Raw genomic sequence first — 2,500 nt, forward strand, 5'->3', positions numbered from 1 at the left:
ACTCCCACCAAAAACACCACCACCGCCACCGCCTCAACGGCCTGCCCAACCCAGCACTCCCACACACACACCTGCCCCACCAACGCTCCACACACGCTTTCTTCCCTCTCCCCGACCCGACCCAAGCCATCGCACCGCACCGGGTGAGGGCCTTAGCTTCCTCGCCCGCCCCCCCGCCCCCGACACGCAGGCAGGCAGAGGGAAAGGCCTCAGCGCCCCCCAGGACCGTCGCGCCGCCTTGGCCTCACGGCTTCCCTGCTCCCGCACGGCAGACACACGCCCCGCTCTACCCCCGCTGGGGCCAAAAGCTGCCTACGGCACCTGGGATTCCCAGGCGGTCACCCATCCAGGTACTAGCCAGGCCCGGGACGGTTTACCTTCCGAGATCGGACGAGATCGGGGGCATTCGGTCCGGTATGGCCGTAGGCCCCCGCCTCCCCGGGCTTTAGCGTCAGCAGCCTGGCCTCAGTCAGCCGGGCCCAAACAATTAACCCGGAGGCCGGGCCGAGGGAAAACTTCCTCCGAGCCGGCCCAAGGGGAAGGGAGGACGAGGACGCCGGGCCCGGGAGGTGACAGGACGTGCACGTCAGACCCGGGAAGCTGTGCGCCCCGAGGTTAACCCCCGGGCCGGGGCGGGGAGAGAAAAATGTTCTAAGTCCGGTAGGGACAGCAGGTCAACCCCGGTCCGAGGCGGGGAGAGAAATTTTCCAAGTCCGGCAGGGACAGCAGGTCAACCCCGGCCGCCGTAGCAGAGGTTGACCTGGTGTCCGATTCGCTCCCCGGGCACCAGGTCAACCTCGGGCGCTTTAGCGGAGGTTGACCTGGTGTCCGATTCGCTCCCCGGGCACCAGGTAAACCGTGGCCGCTTTCAGCGGAGGTTGACCTGGTGGCCGATCCCCTCCTCGGGCTCCAAGTCCGGCAGGGACAACAGGTCAACCCCGGTTCCGGGCGGGGAGAGAAAAATTTTCTAAGTCCGGCAGGGACAGCAGGTCAACCCCGGCCGCCGTAGCAGAGGTTGACCTGGTGTCCGATTCGCTCCCCGGGCACCAGGTCAACCTCGGGCGCTTTAGCAGAGGTTGACCTGGTGTCAGATTCGCTCCCCGGGCACCAGGTCAACCTCGGGCGCTTTAGCAGAGGTTGACCTGGTGTCCGATTCGGTCCCCGGGCACCAGGTAAACCGTGGCCGCTTTCAGCGGAGGTTGACCTGGTGGCCGATCCCCTCCTGGGGCTCCAAGTCCGGCAGGGACAGCAGGTCAACCCCGGTCCCAGGCGGGGAGAGAAAAAATTTCTAAGTCCTTCAGGGACAACAGGTCAACCCCGGTTCCGGGCGGGGAGAGAAAAATTTTCTAAGTCCGGCAGGGACAACAGGTCAACCCCGGTTCCGGGCGGGGAGAGAAAAATTTTCTAAGTCCGGCAGGGACAGCAGGTCAACCCCGGCCGCTTCAGCGGAGGTTGACCTGGTGTCCGATTCGGTCCCCGGGCACCAGGTAAACCGTGGCCGCTTTCAGCGGAGGTTGACCTGGTGGCCGATCCCCTCCTCGGGCTCCAAGTCCGGCAGGGACAGCAGGTCAACCCCGGCCGCTTTAGCAGAGGTTGACCTGGTGTCCGATTCGCTCCCCGGGCACCAGGTAAACCGTGGCCGCTTTCAGCGGAGGTTGACCTGGTGGCCGATCCCCTCCTCGGGCTCCAAGTCCGGCAGGGACAGCAGGTCAACCCCGGCCGCTTTAGCAGAGGTTGACCTGGTGTCCGATTCGCTCCCCGGGCACCAGGTAAACCGTGGCCGCTTTCAGCGGAGGTTGACCTGGTGGCCGATCCCCTCCTCGGGCTCCAAGTCCGGCAGGGACAACAGGTCAACCCCGGTCCCAGGCGGGAGAGAAAAATTTTCTAAGTCCGGCAGGGACAACAGGTCAACCCCGGTCCCAGGCTGGAGAGAAAAATTTTCTAAGTCCGGCAGGGAGAACAGGTCAACCCCGGTCCCAGGCGGCAGAGAAAAATTTTCTAAGTCCGGCAGGGACAGCAGGTCAACCCCGGTCCCAGGCTGGAGAGAAAAATTTTCTAAGTCCGGCAGGGACAGCAGGTCAACCCCGGCCGCTTTAGCAGAGGTTGACCTGGTGTCCGATTCGCTCCCCGGGCACCAGGTCAACCTCTGGCGCTTTAGCAGAGGTTGACCTGGTGTCAGATTCGCTCCCCGGGCACCAGGTCAACCTCGGTCGCTTTAGCAGAGGTTGACCTGGTGTCCGATTCGCTCCCCGGGCACCAGGTAAACCGTGGCCGCTTTCAGCGGAGGTTGACCTGGTGGCCGATTCCCTCCTCGGGCTCCAAGTCCGGCAGGGACAGCAGGTCAACCCCGGTCCCAGGCGGGGAGAGAAAAAATTTCTAAGTCCGGCAGGGACAACAGGTCAACCCCGGTCCCAGGCTGGAGAGAAAAATTTTCCAAGTCCGGCAGGGACAGCAGGTCAACCCCGGCCGCTTCAGCTGAGGTTGACCTGGTGTCCGATTC

The 2,500-nt window shown here is 64.1% G+C and overlaps 1 non-coding gene across 1 annotated transcript; it reads right to left on the reverse strand.

Annotated features, from left to right (window-relative positions):
• Nucleotides 1–309: 309 nt before the first annotated feature.
• On the reverse strand, nt 310–428 carry LOC142006526 (5S ribosomal RNA). The gene has a single exon (XR_012643588.1). It is a non-coding gene; the product is annotated as a 5S ribosomal RNA (ribosomal RNA).
• Nucleotides 429–2,500: the final 2,072 nt, after the last annotated feature.

The sequence above is a fragment of the Carettochelys insculpta genome, unplaced genomic scaffold (genome assembly GCF_033958435.1).
Source record: "Carettochelys insculpta isolate YL-2023 unplaced genomic scaffold, ASM3395843v1 scaffold_0081, whole genome shotgun sequence".
Classification (NCBI taxonomy): Eukaryota; Metazoa; Chordata; order Testudines; family Carettochelyidae; genus Carettochelys; species Carettochelys insculpta.